Source organism: Nicotiana sylvestris, chromosome 6 (assembly GCF_000393655.2).
Source record: "Nicotiana sylvestris chromosome 6, ASM39365v2, whole genome shotgun sequence".
In the NCBI taxonomy this organism is placed as follows: Eukaryota; Viridiplantae; Streptophyta; class Magnoliopsida; order Solanales; family Solanaceae; genus Nicotiana; species Nicotiana sylvestris.
In genome coordinates this window covers 2,953,737-2,974,472 of record NC_091062.1, presented here as the reverse complement: position 1 = coordinate 2,974,472, position 20,736 = coordinate 2,953,737, and the positions used below count along the sequence as shown (strand labels likewise).

At 36.3% G+C, this 20,736-nt stretch overlaps 1 non-coding gene across 1 annotated transcript; it reads right to left on the bottom strand.

Moving 5' to 3' along the window:
• Window positions 1–13,446: 13,446 nt before the first annotated feature.
• LOC138872319 (small nucleolar RNA R71) lies at window positions 13,447–13,551 on the bottom strand. Its single transcript, XR_011400776.1, has one exon. It is a non-coding gene; the product is annotated as a small nucleolar RNA R71 (small nucleolar RNA).
• Between the last annotated feature and the right edge of the window lie 7,185 nt (window positions 13,552–20,736).

Genomic DNA, 20,736 nt, shown 5'->3' with positions numbered 1-20,736 from the left:
TTAATAAAAAGGTTAAAAATGGTACGACAACCCACGATAATCTTCTTGCCTAGGAACCATAAGAAATTGGCAATGATTTATCAAGATTTTAAGACTTATGGCACTATATTAATTTATTATCGACTATAGTACTCACATAGACTATAATTATGTCTTTAAGAGAGTACATTATTTAGTTGAAGGAAGATGTGAAATAAATTCGATTGAGTCTTATCATGCAACACAATTGGTGATATTTAAAGTCTAATAACTAGCTATAAAAAAGTTAATCAATTTTAAGGTATAATTATGTATTAAATGGTAGGTTAGTTGAATTTTAAATCAAAATGTTCTTGAGAAAATTCGAAGGGAAATCTTGGTACAACAGTAAAAGTTGTCGTTGTGTGGCCAGCAGTTGACACGTTCTAGTCTTGCAGAAACAACTAGTGTAGAAATGTATGGAAAGACTGTATACATAATAATCTAGTCCTTTCCTGAACCATGTGCGTAGCAGAAGCTTAGTGCATCATGCTGTTTCTTTAGAAAACTTATTTGGCAATTTATATATGAAAAAGATTGACAATCATTTACCAAGAAGAGATTTGTAGATAGTTACATAACCAATTGGGCACCATCTTCAAAAGACAAGGAGGTAAAAGGATTGTTTTTAGAGAATTTTGGTACTTTTATTTTTTGGTAAGTAGGAAATATTATTAATAACTAGACATCATCATTACAAAACATAGTAGGTGAATTTTGAATACTCTCGTACAATCAAATGTGTTTAATTAGACCCCATGTGGTATCTTAAAATCCTATTATTAACATGCTAAGGTTTGTCCAATTTTTGTTTCTTCCTTAGTTTGGACCACGAATATTGTGGCATCTTAATATGGTGTTTCGTGGCTCAAGGTTAGCCTAAATATTTCTACATAAAGAAGAAAAGAATCACTAAATAACAATGGAACACACTCTGAAATAGGTTTGCATATCTCCTTGTGGATTCTTAGCATGGTGTCATGTGCTTAGGTCGTAACAAATATAAAGGTACAAAGGGATTCTTAGCATGGTGTCATGTGCTTAGGTCGTAACAAATATAAAGGTACATAGGTCAAGGAAAAATGACTGATAGACTTCTAGGGTGGTAAAATTCGAGTTACTTGTTTTGTTTCTCCCACCCCCTAAAAAAATGGAACTTTCTACCTCGTTGAAACGTCTCAGTTTCTTGGAATTAACATCTTATTTCTTGTATAAATTTTGTTTGATATCAGACTAACTTTACAATAACATGTAGTTTTTCATATCAAACCTAATAGATAACCTAAAACATACAGTAAATCAATAATATAACATGCAATAATCGATTGAATTGCGTTAATAATATAAAAATTGTTTAATCCGTTAATGTGAGCACGTGAACAGTGGGTTCAACTGAACCCAACATTTTTAACTTGGAGTACAAATATATATGTCAAAAGTTATTCAAATATTACATTTTTAACCCGTAATTTAAAAAATGCAGTGCGTTCAAAGATTAAAACCTAAAAACTGAACCCATCAAATTAAAATGTTGGGTTAAGTAGTTGGAATCTAGTCTAAGTCTTCAAATCATATATATATATATATATGAGTTATTTTAGGAACATGTAAACTTTAAATCTTGAATCTATCTTTGTTCAAAGACCAGAAAACTTAGTAAATAGATATTTCTATCAATTCACAACGGATAACATCAGTGTGGACAGTTGAGGGACCTAAATGTCAGCTCAATATTCATAGTTTGTGGAAACTTTTAAGTTTTGTACGTGCAGATTAGATGTAGAAGGACGAATCGAAGGCCATTTATTTCATGGCAATAAAAGAGAGAAAAAGACTGGCAGTTACATATCCACTTTAGCCGTCCAACCAATTCCTCAAAAGGAGTCTATTATAGAAAAGGGAAAAAGAAAAATTACCATATTTCCTTCTCGCTTGAATTTAGGTGACCACTCTAAAATAAAGAGGGGTTTTCCATTACCTTGAGGGATAAGGGAAGGGTAAGAAAGAAGGGAAACAATGAGAATTAAACCGAGACGGCCAAGAGTGACTATAGAAGGGGTTGCTCCCAGGGGCGGAGTTAGAGTTTGGGATGCGGGTTCGGCCAAACATACTAGTTTTAGTCCAAACTTTGTATTTGTTTTTAAAAATTCATTGAATATATACAAATTATAAATTTATGTCACGACTCAAAAATCCCTCCAAAGAAGTCGTAATGGCACCTAGTTTCTAAACTAGGTAAGCCTAACATTTACTGAATAGTATGAGCATTTACTAACTTTAAATTAAATTACTCTAAACAAAATACCGTTCCCAAAACCGGTAGTACAAGTCATAAGCTTTTTCTAAGAGTTAAAAATTCATTGAATATATACAAATTATAAATTTAGAACCTAGTAACTCAGAAGGAATAAAATTCCGAACCCATTAATTTTAAATCCTGACTCCGCATCTGGCTGCCCCTATGAATAAGAGAAGTGACTAGCCTTCTTTCTTAGGTCAAGAAAGGAAAGCACAGTAGAACGAGCATAGCAGGACATGACAACTGTTGTGGAGAAGGAAACATTAACAGACATCAATCCAATACAAAGGGGTTTGGTCAATGATGTTTAGCTTAAACAATATATATATGTTTGGTCAATATGTATACCGCTTCATGTATTAATCTTGTTTCGTGGATTTAGGATATAAAATGTATTGATTTATTAATTCAAGATTTTTTTATGTGTAGAAATCATCCGGAAGCAATTGGGGCGAAATGTGCGAGATTAGAGCCAAAACGGACGAAAAAAGGGAAAGGGGGATTTTCAGCGCCACAGGTAGCACCCAATGCTACTTGTGGCGCCCCAGACAAAATGTGCAATTTATCAGCTCCAGGAATGGCGCCTAGTGCTGGGCTGGACGCTGGTGGTAGGATTTCCATCCAACTTTGCCCGGAACAATGTTATTTCGGTCCTAGACCGACTCAACACGTATAAATGCAATACTAAACTTATTTTTAGAGAGGGGACGCCACTTTGAAGGGAGAATACACACGAGAAACATCCGGGAGCAAAGAGATCTCGGTTTTCTTCATCTTTTCTTAGTATTTTAAATTATCCAACATGATATTTTCGACTTCAATATCACACAAGAGGGGGGAGGGGTGATTTGTGTGGTACCCAATTTTTGCTTAACTTTACTATAGAAGGATTTGGTTCTTCTATGTGGTCCCACTACTACTGTTGCGGAATAATAAATACAGAAAATAAAGAACACAGAGATTTTGCGTGAAAAAACTTGGCTCAAAAGGTGAAAAAAATCATGACCTACCTTCCAGTAGAATTTTCCCAAACTCTCCACTAAAATCACTGAGCCAAAAATTGCATTTACAAAAACTCTTTTATAAACCTAGGATTAACTCTAATCCCGTTGTGGCACATAGCCTCAACTGCTGCGACAACTTCAAGTTAATTCTATCTTGAAAACTCTAAGTACCTAATACAATTGCTTCTATATGAGCTGAAAGGTACAATGTAAAATCACCTATTACAATTGAACTATAATAAAAGATAGACACTTGGAACTTGTTTTTCTATCTGGTTCAAGTAGCTTTAGGATTGCACGCTTGAATCACACATAAATTGCTTGCAAAATCACCTTGCTATTTTGCTCTCAATTCACGTTTAATTTCTTCTTATGTGCATTGCCTGTAAAAGAGAACAATACTAATATTTAAGGAGTTGGCAATTAGATATTTACTAGGATAAAGATGCTACTCTTCCATGGTGGAAGAGTTCTAGTTGATCTCATACTCTAACTCTATCCTTTTCCTAAACCGTATTCTCTTTGTGTAAGGAGTCTTTCTCCTTATCCAATATGCAACATTTTCGATCATGATCAGGAGATATTACTTCTGTTAAGTTAGGTTTATCTCCTTCACGTGCATCTCACTTGTTTGGATTGATCACAACTGTGCTTCACAAGATGGACCTGGTCCATGTTTGAGTTCCTTTGTCAGTCTTCAAAACTTCACCTTTTCTTGGGCCAACAAATTTTTCCTTTTTGATGATGACAAACTCTGTGCTTTTCACTCTCTTAGGCCCTGTCAGAACTCAGCTTATTCATCAATAATAAATTAGAAGAATTCACTTATCATCAAGGACCAGGTTAATTAGGTTATAAACATCGCACAATATCTCTTTCCTCTTTTGGCATCATCGAAAAGTTGTATAAACAAAGTGTGAATACCAGAATTTAATTGTTATTCATGGCCATTGGGGCAACTGCAAGTGCAATCATGGATCAATCATCAGTAATCAGGCAAACATATTTAATCAGAAAAACATATTTAAATTATCAAGGAAATATTAACAATCAACAAGAGCAAAAAGAGTAGATATCATTGATAGAAGAGATGTTGCTACCACAATCCACAAATAGAAAACAAAAATATTCAAAACATGAGCAAAAAGAAAGAGAAATCCCTAATCTGGATCACTGGTGGTACTAGACAGGTTCAGGAGATAAAGGCTAGAATTCCATCTCCTCAACATCAACAGCTTCAGAGCACTCTGCAACCTTACCTTTTCCTTTATCCATCCTCTTCTTCTTGCTTTCAGCCAAAGCCTTTTGTAATTCACTCTCCCTCTGTTTCACCCTACTTCTTGTGGCTCTTCCCTTTGGCAAGGGAATTTCAGTAGTTATTAGGGAGAAAGCCTTTCTTTTCTTGGAAGGTTTTGCAGTGATGGGGGCTTTGGTGTTAGAGTTCTCATTTTCTTTGGATCATAACTAACACCTACTTTCTTTAGAAGGTCTGCTAGGGTCTCCTCAATAGATGAACCAGGTTCATCTGCCTGTGAACTTAGATTAACCAACCCTTCAGCAGCCTCCCTTGAACCACTTCCCCTTTACTTCTTGCCACTTTCTTCCACAGTTGCATGTTCAACCCCACAGATAGCTGGTACCATCAATTCAGAAGTGGGTGAAGAACCAGCCACTCTTTTCCCTTTTTCCCTCACATCACTACATACACCTCTCTCTCTCTTTATCTTTTTTATTTTTATTTTTACCTCCTCTCATTCCCAATTCAGGCAATTTCACATTCCTGACAGACCCAACCAAAACAAACTTATTTTCTAAATTTTCATCCAAATCAGAACGTACCTCAGAAGGGGAGTTTTGAGCCTTCTTAGAGTCAGAAGACCTAGTTCCTTCCCCCTCACTCACAAATTTGAATGAATGGTCTAAGTTCTAAGAATCTTGGGCTTGACTTGACTTCAATTTCTTGTTCAATTTCTTTAAAAGAGCACCAGTTGCCACTGTTTTCCGAGCAAGCATTTTTACTCGTCTTCTCCTAGGTTGAGGGGTTGTGCTGGGTGGAGGAGGTGAGGAGGAACCAGAAGGGGAGGGTGGTGGAGGAGTGCCTGGATTATCTTGAGTGTTCGACATTGTAACTGATTTCTTGAGAGTGTTTGTGATTTAGGCTTTTGAAAGAGAGAACAATTGAGAGTGAAATAGATTTTTGACGGTTTGGAATAGTGAGGGTGGCAGAGGGTGATGATGGGTATTTAAAGAAAGAGACATATTTAATGACTAACGGCAGCTTTTAGTAGTCAATTAGAGGTCTAATCAACCTAAAGTTTCAGGTTGAATGAACGATTAAGCTTTCCTAGATTTTAGGCATTTTATGTGGTGAGAACTCTAGTAGAGATGGAACTGGTTCAAAAAATAAATGGATATAACTTTCTGATGTTTTTGAACATAGGTAGGACTCTTCTCATGATTTAAATATTTATATTTCTAATTGTGCAGAGTATAGAAAACATACCTCGTTTTTCAGATGATCAATACTGATGAACCAGGTTTTTCATTTAGAATTCTCTTGATCATGCCTCAATTTACCATAATAGAGAAAATTTTGTTAGAGATCAGTGAGTCATATCAACACATGTCACAGGACTATACTATTTACAGTATGAAAACTGAGTAAATATTAATCTAGGTATTTACACAAGTTCCAGATTTCCTAGCCAAAAAAATATTTTTTTCATTTTTTTCATTATACATTCTGAGCTGGTCCTATTAGGTGATCTTAATCATCCCTAATTCTAACTTGTTCCTTTCAAAGCTTTCCCTATTCAGTATTTTAGTAAAGATGTCAACAATTTATTTATCAGTAGCACAAAATTCTATAGTAATCAATCCTTTCTCATAGTTGTCTCTTAAGAAGTGATGCCTAACATCTATGTACTTAGTTCTCTTATGATGAACTGGGTTCTTGGTCATACTAATAGCAATAGTATTATCACAAAAGATAGGGATGCAACCAACTTCAATGCCAAAATCCATCAGCTGCTGTTTGATCCACAACAGTTGAGCACAATAAGAGGCAGCAACAACATACTCAGCCTCAGCAGTAGATAAGGCCACTGAATTCTGCCTTTTAGTGGCCTATGTTACCATACATGACCCAAGGAAGTGTGCCATACCTGAGGTGCTCTTCCTATCCACTAGGAAACTTACATAGTCAGCATCAGCATATCCCACTAGATTAAAGTTACTACCTTTAGGGCACCAAAGGCAAAGATCATTAGTGCCTTTCAAAAATCTCAATATCTTCTTGACAGTAGTCAAGTGTGATTCCTTAGGATTTGCCTGAAAACGAGCACAAAGCCCTACACTAAAAACTATGCCAGGTCTGTTAGTAGTAAGATACAAAAGTGAACCAATCATACCCCTATAGAACTTCTTATCAACAGATGAACCAGGTTCATCTATGTCTAATTTAGTAGTTGTTGCAATAAGTGTGTCTATTTCTTTTGATTCATCCATTTTAAACTTCTTAATCAACTCTTTTGTATATTTCTGCTGATGGATCATGGTTCCATTTGGGTTTTGTTTGATCTGTAAGCCTAAGAAAAAGTTAAGCTCACCCATCATACTCATTTCAAACTCACTCCCTATTAATTTGGCAAATTCCTTACTCAGTTTGTCAGTGGTTGCCCCAAAAATTATGTCATCAACATATATTTGTACTATAAGAAGGTCCTTACCTTTTTCCCTCATGAATAGAGTATTGTCAATTTTACCCCTCTTGTAGCCAAGCAGGAATTTGGACAGTCATTCATACCATGCTCTAGGAGCCTTCTTGAATCCATAGAGATCCTTGTCTAATTTGTACACATGTTCCAGACACTCCTTGCTCTCAAACCCTGGAGGTTGTTTGACAAACACTTCTTCCTTTAGATAGCTATTTAGGAAGGCACTTTTGACATCCATCTGATGAAGAGTAAATTCCATGTGTGCTGCAAAGGCTATCAGGAGTCTTATTGCTTCCAATCTTGCAACTGGAGCAAAGGTCTCATCATAGTCTATGCCTTCCTCCTGGCTGTAACCTTGAACCACCAACCTTACCTTGTTCCTTGTAATAGTTCCATCTTCATCAAGCTTGTTTCTAAAGACCCATTTAGAGCCAATTACTGATATGTCCTTGGGTCTTGGAACCAGATACCAAACTTGACTTATTTCAAACTGATTGAGTTCATCTTATATTGTATTTACCCAATCTGCATCCTGCAAAACCTTGGCTTTTAGGTTCAATAAGAGATAAGAAAGCATCAAAAGCACACAGATTCTTTAATTGTGATCTAGTTTTAACTCCAGAGGTTGGATCAGTAATTATGTTCTCAATGGGATGAGAACTTTGATACTTGTAAGGTACCAACTGGTTTTTGTTTGATGTTTCTCCCATGTTCTGTTGCTGAGGAACAGGCTCATGGACAGGTTCTATTAGGGTATTGGTTTCAGTTCTTCTTTGTTCAGTTCCCCCTATCAGGTTACCCTAGATGGAAGAACCTGTTCCATTACATGTTCCTTCCTTTGGTGTAGTTTCAGCTTGAGCTATGACTTCACTCAACTCTTTCACCAGCCCATTAGCTTCATCTTCATGTTCCTGTCTCTTAGAAAGAATGTTAGTTTCATCAATAACTACATGTACACTTTCTTCTACACACAAAGTTCTTTCGTTGTACACCTTATAGGCTTTGCTATGTGAAGAATATCCCAAGAATACTCCCTCATCACTTCTGGGATCAAACTTACCTAGGGAGTCCTTTCCATTATTGTGCACAAAGCAATTGCATCCAAATGCCCTAAAATGTGATATATTTGGTTTTCTCCCTTTAAGTAACTCATAGGGAGTCTTCTCTACAAGAGGACTAGTCATGCAATTAATGATGTAACATGCAGTATTTCCAGCCTCTGCCTAGAAGCTATAGGGCATTTTACTAGAAAGAAGCATAGTCCTAGTCATATCTTCAAGAGTCCTATTCTTTCTTTCAACTACTCTATTTTGTTGAGGAGTCCTAAGGGCAGAGAAATTATGATCTATATCACGCTCATCACAAAATTCAGCAAATTAGCATTTTCAAATTCAGTTCCACGATCAGACCTAATTGATGCAAGTTGATTACCTAGTTGTTTCTGAGTTTTTCTAACAAAGTCAGTAAACATGTCAAATGCTTCATCCTTAGATGTTAAAAACAATACCCAAGTAAACCTAGAGCAATAATCAACAAGTACCATCATATATTTCTTACCACCTCTGCTCAATGTTCTTATTAGACCACGGAGATCTATATGAACCAGTTCCATCATCCTGGTCGTGGTTACCACTTTCTTGCTTTTAAAAGAGGATCTTACCTGCTTCCCCCTTGCACAAGCCTCACAAACTTTGTTTTCCTTGAACTTGATGTTAGGTAACCCTATCACTAGGTCCTTGGAGACTAATTTGTTGAGTTGATTTAGACTTGCATGACCAAGTCTTTTGTGCCACAAGAGGAGATCATTGTTCAACACGCTCAAGCAAGTGAGTTTATTTTCTAAAAGAGTGGACAAATCTACAATGTAAAAATTGTTTAACTCTTTTTCCCTACAAAACAATCTTGTCAGTGGTAAGATTAATCACAAAAAACATTTAGTAGAGGTGAATGCTACCAGGTTACCTCTGTCATATAGTTGTGATACACTAATTAGGCTATATTTCAAGCCATCTATCAAGTAGACATTCTCAATGGAATGTGAGTCTTTCTTACCTACCTTTCTAACCTAAATGATCTCATATTTCTTCCTATTTCCAAAGGAGACATTACCTCCTTTTAGGTCCTCAAGTGAAAGGAACTAGTTTTTACTTTCAGTCATATGCTTTGAGCAACCACTGTCCATGTACCATATTTGTCTACTTCCCTTCACTTGGACCTGCAAAACAAAATCAGGGGTTAGTCTTAGGAACCCAAACTAGTTTGGGTCCTTTTCTATAGGCAAATGGGTGAATAAATTTTTTGTAGCCCATCTAGACATCCTATTTTTCTCTTGAACAAAAGTTTTGTTCTTTTGACTGGCCTTTTCTTTTGCATTATATTTACTTTTGTAATGACCAGTCTTGCCACAGTGTGTGCAGATTTTGTTCTTAGGAAGTGTGATGTACTTGCTTTTGGGATCCCACTTAGGTGCTGGGGTCCTATAGTCAAGTCCTCTCTTATTGCTACTGTGGTGCTCTTGTAGCCACGATAGTGCATCAGAGTACTTATTCCATTTGCAAGTTGTGTCTAGTTCATGCTTTACCTTGCCTAGATCTTCTTTTAAGACTCTTATCTGCTCATCTTTCCTGTACAACTCATCCTTCATTTTTTCTAGATTTTATTATAAGGTGAGATGTGTGTGATTAGCTTTCTTCTTACCTGTTCCTAATTTCAGTTTTAAATTTTCAGACCTAAGTTCTAAGACAGTGGTGTCAAGTTCAAGAACCTGATTCTTTAACTCAGTATTTTTATTATCACTTTCACTAGCCCTAAGTTCTAGATTTTTGCACTTGGCATTTAGGATCACACATTCCCTAGACAGATGTTCCTTCTCATTATTTATGACCTCAGACTCATCAATTAAGTTTAGCAGTAATTCAGATAACCTTTCTTTAGAAAAAAATTTAATCTTGTCTTTGAGATGAATCACACTTACCTCTTGTTCATCGTCTAATTCTCCATTGGCCATAAGTGCTTGTTCATCTCCAGTTTCATCTTCTTAATCCTCATCTTAGCTTTCTCCCCAAGCAACAACCATAGCCTTTGTTGATCCTTTGTTCTTCTTAGGTTGAACCTGTTCATTCTTCCTGTTTCTTCGTTCAGCCCTTTCCTTCTTCCATTCAATTTCTTACTGAGGGCAATTCTTGATCATGTGGTCGGTCTTACCACATTTGTAGCAGCCCTCATTGGTCTGTTTTTTAGGAGCCCTTGGTTTGTTGAAGGTTGCACCTCTTGAATAACCCTTTCCTCTCATTAGGTACTTCTTGAAATCTCTTGTGATCATAGCCATTTCATCATCCTCTAAGTCTGCACCTTCAGCTATTTTGAGAGCCAGGCTTCTTTCCCTCTTGGGTGCATCCATCTTCATAGTTTGCCTTCTCAGTTCATAGGCAATGATATTTCTAATCAGCTCATCCAACTTGAGAGTAGCAATGTTCTTTGATTCCTAAATAGCCGTGATTTTGCTTTCCCAAGTTACTGGCAGGACCCTTGTCGAGATTTTCTCAACCTTGTCCTCTTCAAGGATAATTCTTCCAAGAGACTTAAGTTCATTTGTTAGTGTTGTGAACCTTGTGTACATCTCTTGGATGGTTTCTCCTTTCTTCATGGTGAAATTCTCATATTGAGAATATAGCAGTGTTCCCCTTGGTCTCTTTACTTGAGGAGTTCCTTCATGGCCCACTTGTAGAGTGTCCCAGATCTCGTTAGTAGTGGTACAACTTTGAATTCTGCTATACTCGTCTGGACCTAGTCCACACATAAGCCATTTCTTGGCCTTGGAATTCTTTTCCCATTTCTTCAAATCTTCAACAGCACAGTCAGCTCTCGTCTTTGGCACGTTCACTCCTTCAGCATTCTTCTTTGTAGTAGCCAGGGGACCATCAGTAACAATGTCCCAGAGTTCATAGTCTTCTCCTATGATGTGGTCTCTCATACTGTTCTTCCACCAGGAATAGTACTGGCCATTAAAGAGTGGAGGCCTAGCAGTGGATTGTCCTTCCCAGTTTCCAGGTAGTGCACTCATCTTGATCTATTCCTAAGGTGTTAGCCTCTTCAAGGATAACCCGCTCTGATACCAATTGATGTTTTAGACTTCAATACCACACAAGAGGGGGGAGGGGTGATTTGTGTGATACCCAATTTTCGCTTAACTTTATTATAGAAGGACCTGGTTCTTCTATGTGTTACTACTGTTGTGAAATAATTAATACAGAAAATAAAGAATACAAAGATTTTATGTGGAAAACACTTGACTCAAAAGGTGAAATAAACCACAACCTACCTTCCAGTAGGATTTTCCCAAACTCTCCACTAAAATCACTGAGCCAAACACTGCATTTACAAAAACTCTTTTGTAAACCTAGGATTAACTCTAATCCCGTTGTGGCACATAGCCTCAACTGTTGTGACAGCTTCAAGTTAACTCTAACTTGAAAACTCTAAGTACCTAATACAATTACTTCTATATAAGCTGAAAGGTACAATGTAAAATCACATACTACAATTGAACTAGAATAAAATATAGACACTTGAAACTGATTTTTCTATCTGGTTCAAGTAGCTTCAGGATTGCACGCTTGAATCACACATAAATTGCTTGCAAAACTGCCTTGCTATTTTGCTCTCAATTCACATTTAACTTCTGCTTATGTGCATTGCATGTAAAAGAGAATAACACTAATATTTAAGGAGTTAACAATTAGAGATTTACTAGGATATAGATGCTACTCTTCCATGGTGGAAGAGTTCTAGTTGATCTCATACTCTAACTCTATCCTTTTCCTAAACCGTGTTCTCTTTGTATAAGGAGTCTTTCTCCTTATCCAATATGCAACCTTTTCGATCATGATCAGGAGATATTACTTCTGTTAAGTTAGGTTTACCTCCTTCACATGCATCTCACATGTTTAGGTTGATCACAATTGTTCTTCACAAGATGGATCTGGTTCATGTCTGAGTTCCTTTGTCAGTTTTCAAAACTTCACCTTTACTTAGGCCAACACAACACATATGAAATTGTTTGCTATTATCATGAGTAGCTAAAACCCATAGTTCTGGGGTTGTGATTTAGCCATGAATATTGTTGTTTAACATTGACTTAACCTTGATTACAATTCATTAATATATGGTTGTTTCTTCAATTCTGTGATTAATTGCTTAATTGTCTGGCCAGCAGTTAGGTTCTATTTACTATCTATGCTATGCTTTGGAAAGTCATGTTTATATTAGAGAAGAATTGAAGAGAGCATGATCTTAACTCGGGGGGGGGGGGGATTTGTGGTTAGGATATGAATATACCTAGTCACCGTGCTTAATTAAATATCTTAATCTTAATGCATTCTTAATAGATTGATTTCATAGGAATATAGAAGTTAATCTATTTTGAATAGGCGAGTAGTACTTTGAGAGAAGGCTATGAGAGCCATTATTGATTAATTAGCAACCATTAGTGAATTGTATGAACGGGAGAGTTAACGAGAACACAATAGGATTGGCGAATCAATTACAACCCTGGAATATTTATCTCTACTGAATACACCACAATTATCTTGCTAGTTGATAATTTAGTTATTAATTAGAATTATAGTTTAGTATAATCACATTCTTGAACTTGATTTTGGCTTGACCGAATAACAATCTTGGTATTTTAGTGGGTAGTTGATACAAGTCTATGAGGGTTCGACACTTGACTTATCATTTTATTACTTGTACGACTACGTATACTTGCATGTGCATTTTGGAGAAACAAGTTTTTGGTGCCGTTGCCGGGGACTTGAATATTGACTACTTTCTAATTTTTGCATTCATTGTTTAATTCGTCAACTCTAACATTACTTGATTGTTGCTCTGATCTTAGGAACTTTGATTGAATGCGCATGGTCCGAATCCAGGGCAGACTTCAAGGTTTTGACCCTGAACCTGAGAGAATATTTCATAGGAGGTTGAGGGAAGCAAAGGATACAAATAATCTTCAGGCACTTATTCAATATGGCAAGGGAGCAACATATGGCTGTTCAGGAGGTGGCGATGCCCAGCATTGCTAATGTCACCTCCAGCATAGTGAAGCCCAGAATCACTAGGCACTTTGAGCTGGAACAGAGCATGATCCCACTACTTCATGCGAATGGGTAGTTTATGGGTCTTCCACATGAGGATCCACAATGGCATATACTTAATTTCTTGAAGATTAGTGATACTTACATCACTATCGGAGTCACTCCAAATTATGTGAGGCCCACACTTTTCCCATTCTCTCTATTGGGAGAAGCAAAGAGATGGCTAAAGGCTGAACCAGCTAATTCTATTACATCATGGAATGATCTGGCAAGGAAATTTTTGGCAAGGTTCTTCCATTCAGGAAAAACTACAAAGATCATAAGTGAGATAGTCGCTTTCAAACAGAAAGCTAGAGAGTCTTTATACTAAGCTTGGGAGAGGTTCAAGGGGCTGCTCAGAGACTGTCCTCATCACAATTAGACAAACAAAGTGTTATCTCATACTTTCATAGAAGAGCTACATCCTGAGACAAAGATCGTGGTAGATGCTGCAGCTGGAGGTCAAGTGTTGGAGAAAAGCTTTGACGAGATATATGCATTATTAAACAAATTCTCCAAAAGTAATTCGGATTGGCAAGGAGAAATGGGCAGACATACGGTGCAAAAATCTGTAGGGGTTCTCGAGTTAGATATCATCTCGGTATTATCAGCACAGATTTCTACACTAACCAACCAAGTCAATCAGATGACCTTGGTTATTAACAAGTAACAAGCTCAACCAGTGCAACAGGTTCAAGTGTTTTGTGAAGTATGTGGAGAGGGTCATACGAGCGACTTATGCCCAATTAATCCAGAGTCTGTCTTCTTTGTGGGTAATGCAAATAGGGGCTAGACAAACCAATATGAGAACACTTACAATCCCAACTGCATGAACCACCCAAACTTCTCTTGGGGTGGAAATCAAGGTGCTCAAAATCTATACTGACCACAAGCACCTCAACAACAATATAGATTACCCCAGGCTGAACAACAAGCAATCTCAACAAGTCACATTGTGGAAATGATGAAGAAATTGATGGATGACCAGTAAGCCCACACCGCAGACATGATAAAGAAAGTGATGGTTGACCAGTAGGCCCAAGCCGCAACAATGAGAATTTTGGAGCTCCAAATGAGAGCAACAAGTTTTTGCCTCCGGTTCTTTTCCAAGGGTGTAGCTCGAACCGGGTAATTAATTTTTTGTTAGGAGTATGTTAGGAATAAACTGAGTTGCTCTGAGCTAGCTAGTGACATGTTTGATGCTGGCATATTAGGCTATGACATACATTCTATCTTCCCATGTAGTTGGTTTGAATTGTGACATCTCAGTAAAGTAAATAGCCTATTTTGCGACACTTTTTCTCAGTTGTTCGACTTATATGCCACATATTGTATTATTTCTTAAATTTTCTCAATTATGTGTGCTTGCTTGACTTGAGAGTTGAACAAAACCATCTTGATTGAGTCATGTGCAATGTGTGTGTGAGGATTTGTGATCTTATGTGCTATCCCGTGTAGTCTAGAACTTTTCCCATGTGTTAATCGAAGCGAAATTGTTAAGTTGTGCTAATCTAGGAGATGACGTAAGTATTTCTTGATTGATCATAGATGTGCTTATCACATTAAAATAAAAAAATTCCGTTGCTAGCCCCTTGAGCCTATAGACATTTCTTTTGGCACCCACATTACAAGTCTTACCCCTATTTTATTCTTAATTTGAGATTGTTTAACCTTTACCTCCTAGGCACTTAGTCGCTAAAAGAAGTAAAGTGAGAGATTTAGGGTGTAGCTTTTGAGTGAAACTATGGAAGGGCTCATTGGTGCACTAAAGTTGAAATCAAAAGTCACTAGCCGATGAACTTTAATGTATGGAGTGTGTGAAGAAAAGGAAAAATAGAGAAAAAAAAATAAAAATTGCAATAAAAGAGAAAAAAAATGATAGTCAAAGTATGTAGAAAAATAGACGCCTCCAATTCTTATTAATTTGTGCTAGTGGGAGTATAGCAGTGCTTAATGAAAGTTAGGGCTATGTGCTTAATGAAAGTAAGGGCTATGTTGCATATGGTTTGTGGAAAGTGAATTGGTTGAGAAGAATATGTACTCGAATTGTGAATGTAGTGTATTAAAGTGCTTAGGAGGGCTAGCCACTATTTCTAAATGTATCATACCTGTCCTTTGGCCTACATTATAACCTTAAAGTCCTAATTGATCCTAGATTTAGATAGCTTAGATTATTAGAGATGTACACTATGGGCAAGCTTATGGTACAACCACGGGATGCATATGAATTCTTTATGAGAGTGAGCGAATTTTGTTCAATTGTGTGATGTTCTTAATTATATTCGAAAACATATTGAATGAGTGGACTAGGCTATATTCACTCTTTCGTTTGTTGGTGAGGCACATGATCTCATGAATGATTGGTAATGTTGCAAACTTTTCTTGTTGGGTGTGACTGCGAGAATTGAGGGTGATTATTGGTAACAAGTCTATTTTTAAGGTTGGGTGGTTATAATTAGGTTGGTAGAATTGATTGAATTGAAATGTTACAATTGGGCATGCTTAAACGGGAAGAATGTAAAGTTTTGTATGTTCATGCTTGATTGCCGGTATTGATCATAGTCAAGGGTAGAGTGTATGGTTAAAAGTTGAAGTGCTCCTCTATAGTTGAGATTTGTACGTAGTTAGGGGTATATTTGATAGTCGCATTGCTCGAAGACGAGCAAGAGTCTAAGTGTAGGGTGTTGATGTTTAGCTTAAAGTATATATATTTATATGTATATCGCCTTATGTTTTACTCTTGTATTGTGGATTTAGAATGTAAAATGTATTAATTTATATTAATTCAAGGTGGTTTAATGTGTAGAAATCATCCGAAAGCAATTGGGGGCAAAAGGTGCGAGATTAGAGCCAAAACGGACAAAAAGGGGAAAGGGGGATTTTCAGCGCCCTACGCTACCTGTGGGGCCCCAGACAGAATGTGCAATTTACCAGTGCTAGGGACGGCGCCTAGCGCTGGGCTGGACGCTGGTGGCATGGTTTCTGTCTAACTTTGCCGGGGACAAGGTTATTTCGGCCCTAGACCTACCCAATACCTATAAAAGCAAGAATAAGCTTATTTTTAGAGGGGGGACGCCACTTTGAAGGTAAAATACACACGAGAAATATCTGGGAGCGAAGAGATCTCAGTTTTCTTCATCTTTTCTTAGTATTTTCAATTATCCAACATTTATGAAATTGTTTGTTATTATCATGAGTGGCTAAAACCCATAGTTCTGGGTTGTGATTTAGCCACGAATATTATTGTTTAACATTGACTTAACCTTGAGTACAATTCATTAATATATGGTTATTTCTTCAATTTTGTGATTAATTGCTTAATTGTCTACCAATAGTGAGGTTCTATTTACTATCTATTTTATGCTTGGGAAAGCCATCTTTAGATTAGAGAAGAATTGAAGAGAGCATGATTTTAACTCTTAATATATTGACTTCATAGGAATACAGACGTTAATCTATTTTGAATAGGCGAGTAGTACTTCAGGAGAAGGCTATGAGAGCAATTATTGATTAATTAGCAACCATGAGTGAATTGTATGAAAGGGAGAGTTAACGAGAACACAATAGGATTGGTGAATCAATCACAACCCTGGAATATTTGTCTCTACTGAATATGCCACAATTATCTTGCTACTTGATAATTTAGTTATTAATTAGAATTATAGTTTAGTATAATCACATTCTTGAACTTGATTTTGGCTTGATCGAATAACAATCTTGGTGATTTTAGTGGGTAGTTGATACAAGTCTTTGTGAGTTCAATACATGACTTATCATTTTATTATTTGTACGACCACGTATACTTGCGTGTACATTTGAAAACAATAATCAAACTTCAAAGGATCAGGAAAAGTGTACGACTATACGAACATTAGGAACCTTACACCCAAAAAAGCAGTCAAAATAACAGAAAAGATCAGAGACGAGTTTAGCGGAAAAGCTTAGGACATTTGTTTTCTAATAGAGTGGTAAAGAGTGGAGTTGTTAATCCTATTGATGAAGATTGAAGGTGACCTTAGCTTGGATTGTTTTGCTCTAATTACAAACAATTTTGTCTGCAAAGATGGGCCAAACAAATTAACTCAGCAAAAGACTCTTTTTATGTTATGTCTAATAATAAAGGAAACCTACTAGGGAAGTTGCTCTTATCAAGTCAAATGGAAAATAAGCATGACTTTGTTTTGAAAAACTAAACTGTGAGAGAGATTTGTTTCAATTAAATGTTTTGAACTTTTGACCCTTTTAACTCATTTTTAATTTGAAGCAGTACTAAAATTATATTGGCAAGAAATTAGTTACTTGACATGCATGTGTTGCTTGTATTACTTTTTTGTGTCCTTTTTATATGTCACCTTAGTGAAAAAATTTGGTCCAAAATAATTGTCACTTTAAAAGAATATCATAAATACGGAAGTAAGAAATATGAGAAAAGTTTTACGTCGTTAGCTTTTTTATTATTATTATTATTATTATTATTATTATTATTATTATTATTATTATTATTATTATTATTATTATTATTATCATTTCTCTTTTTCATGCCTGTTTGATGGCGTAAACAATATTTAGTGACTTATATTATATGATCAGTGTTTTGATCAACCAATATGATTTTCTAACAAGTTACTTGTTGGGATTTTAAGTATATTAAATGCTTAAAAGAGGGTGAATGGGAAATGAAAATTTTAAGTGAAATTTTAAGTTTCCCCTCTTGATGAAGGAACATTGTCCCATATTGGAAGAGGAAGAGGTTTTTTATGGGTATATAAGCTAAGTTCTTAAAGAGTTGAGAAGAAGGCAAGCCTTGCGTCGTCGTCGTCGTCGTCGTCGCTCGGCTTCGAATTTGGTCAATTGATTGATTAATTTTTTGGACCAAATTTATTTGTTAATAGTAAAATATTAACAGAAATGTTATTAAATATCCATTTTAATAACAGAATATTAATATTAAATCCAATCAGTTTTCCGTTTTTCAGTTGTGCAACTGAAAATTAAACTTTCCTCTTCAATTCCCGATTTATTATTGCATAAATTAGCCATTTATGTTATGACATTTATGCTATGGGCGTTTTGCATACACAACCATTCTGAAGAGTTGCACCTCTTCAGTTTCCAGCCCAACTTTGGTTATAAATACAAGTCCATTCTTTCAGAATTTCCATACGATTTTCTGAGTTTCTCCTCCTTCTTCTGCATTGTTTTAACTTCAAAGAAAGCAACAGTAAGTGTGATTTGCTACCGAACTTTGAGTACCACTACACCAGTGTGTAATTCGTTCTATCCTGGGAGGAAATAATCCATAACCTTGAGTACTAGGAGGGGATTAAATTCCTTAAGGAAACACTATGAATTCAGTGGGCTCGGATTAATTTTGATTCATTTATATTTCTGTTTATGTTGTTTTATCTTTTTCAGAATTAGTCTACAAATACAGTTTCCTAACAAGATTAAGGAATTTAATTTGTATTCTGTATTTGTGTTATATTCATTAGTTTGGAGTTTAAAACCTTTGTGGTTTTGTATTCCGTTGGAGATTAAAATCTACTTGATTTTAACGTTTGTTTGTGTCATTCTTTTACAGAAATGACTAATGATAACGGGAACCAGGCTGTTTCAATGGTGATTGTCAATGCATCAACAAGCCGAACACCGGCATTGGCACCGGCGGAGAAATTCGGAAAATTTTCCGGGTTAGATTTCAAGCGGTGGCAGCAGAAGATGTTCTTCTACTTGACTACTTTAAGTCTGCAGAAGTTCATCAAGGAAGATGTTCATGTTCTGCCCGATGAAACTCTAGAGAATGAACAATTTCTCGTGATTGAGGCGTGGAAGCATTCTGATTTTCTGTGCAAGAATTATGTTCTTAGCGGATTGGAGGACGATTTGTATAATGTCTATAGTGGCGTGGAGACGTCAAAAGAATTGTGGACTGCGCTTGAAAAGAAATACAAAACTGAAGATGTCGGGTTGAAGGAATTTATTGCCGCCAAGTTTTTGGACTACAAAATAGTAGATAGCAAGTCTGTTATTACCCAAGTCCAGGAGTTGCAAGTGATTATTCACGATCTCCTTGCTGAAGGTATAAATTAAATTAATACTGATGTTGAAAGTAGTAATCTTAGTAATTTTACTAACAGAATTTTCATTGAAGATCTTGTCATTAATGAAGCATTCCAAGTAGCAGCGATGATTGAGAAGTTGCCTCCTTTGTGGAAGGACTTCAAAAACTACTTGAAACACAAATGCAAGGAGATGTCCCTTGAAGATTTTATTGTTCGGTTGAGAATCGAATAGGACAACAAAGCTGCTAAAAAGAGAGGCCGTGGAAACTCAACAATAATGGGAGCAAACATTGTTGAGGATACTTCTCAAAATAAGAGAAAGAGGAAGCATGCTTTTGGACCAAAAAGCAACCCAAGCAAGAAGCGGTTCAACGGAAATTGCTACAACTATGGGAAAGCTGGGCACAAATCTACGGAGTGCCGCGCTCCGAAGAAAGACAAGAAGCATAAAGATATTGATGACTTGTGTGCTATGCATTCTGAATGAAACTTGATGGGAAATCCTAAGGAGTGGTGGATTGATTCTGGAGCCATTCGCCATGTTTGTGCTGTTAGGAAAGCATTTGCAACATATGCTCCTGTTGGACCCGAAAAGACTCTTTTTATGGGAAATGCTGCAACCGCCATGATTGAAGGATGTGGGAAGATCTTTCTAAAGATGACTTCTGGCAAGGTGGTGACTTTGAACAACGTCCTTCATGTTCCCGAGATTAGGAAGAATTTAGTCTCTGCTGGACTTCTTGTTAAGAATGATTTTAAGTGTGCTTTTGTTTCCGATAAGGTTGTAATAAGTAAGAACGAAATGTTTGTAGGAAAAGGTTACCTCATTGAGGGTCTTTTCAACCTGAATGTAATGGTTGTTGAAAATAATAATAAAATTTCAGCTTTGTCTTACTTACTTGAGTCAAATAAATTATGGCATATACATTTGGGTCATGTCAATTATTAAACCTTGCGGAAAATGATTAACTTGGAAGTATTGCCAAGTTTGAATGAGACAAATCAAAATGTCAAATATGTGTGGAATATAAGTATGTTAAACATCCTTATAAGTCAGTTGAATGGAATTCAAATCCTTTAGACATAATTCACACAGATATTTGCGACATAAAGCCAATACCATCTCACGATGGAAAGAAGTATTTCATAACTTTTATTGACGGTAGTACTCAATATTGCTATGTTTACTTAATAGTAAAGATGAAACAATATACGCATTCAAACAATACAAAAATGAATTTGAAACGCAACTTAACAAGAAAATCAAAATGATAAGAAGTGATAGGGGTGGTGAATATGAATCTCCTTTTGAACAAATATATTTAGAATATGAAATTATTCATCAAACAACGGCCCCTTACACTCCCCAATCCAATGGAATTGCGGAAAGAAAGAATCGTTCATTAAAGGAGATAATGAACACATTGCTAATAAGTTCTGGTTTGCCACAGAACTTTTAGGGGGGAAGCCGTTCTTACGGCTAACCAAATAATAAATCGAGTA